The sequence below is a fragment of the Penaeus monodon genome, chromosome 31, assembly GCF_015228065.2.
Source record: "Penaeus monodon isolate SGIC_2016 chromosome 31, NSTDA_Pmon_1, whole genome shotgun sequence".
In the NCBI taxonomy this organism is placed as follows: domain Eukaryota; kingdom Metazoa; phylum Arthropoda; class Malacostraca; order Decapoda; family Penaeidae; genus Penaeus; species Penaeus monodon.
The window spans coordinates 25108334-25109099 of NC_051416.1; positions in this window are offsets into that span (position 1 = coordinate 25108334).

A 766-nucleotide genomic window follows, 5' to 3' on the forward strand; every position below is an offset into this window, starting at 1 on the left:
ATGACTAATCATGCGATATAGTGTTCTGTGATTCGACAGTGATGAGTAACCTATATGGTGAATATTGAGAACTAATTTTGCATTAACAGACAATGATGGACGCGATAGTGATGATAAAAAGATGTTAATGATGAATAATGATGTTACTTCCTTTAGACTTTTTTTTTATTTTCTTTTTTACTGAATTTTCATATGCATTACAGTGACTTAATCCAGTCAAGAAGGATATATCATAAGTATAGATGATGAGAAATTCTTAGTGAAAAGGATGATACATAAAAATCTACAGAGGAAATTTAATATTTAAAGAAGAGGATTAATCATATATTGAAAAAAGTAAACAAATAAATGAATAATAAATAGATAAACAAAATAAAATAAACAAATAATTAGAAATAAAACAAAATAAACAGACTCAAAAATAAATAAGCAAACATGGTGGCAAATGTGTGAAAAAATTAACATTTTGATAAATGAATTGATTAATTAATATACAAATAGATAAGTTTAAAAAAAATGAATGTACAAGAAAAAATTTTTTTTTAAATAGACAAACAATCTATTTAATAAACGGACGAACAGATAGATAAAGTGGACAAAGAAGGGAGTGAATAAATTAATACTGTCAGCAATAAGGAAATGAATAAATGAATAAACATGTACAACCAGAAGAACTCAATTAAAGGAATAAAGATACAGATAGATAGAGAGATTATTTCATACGCCTTCCTCTCTTTCTCGATCTACTCTCCCTTTCGCTTTCCTT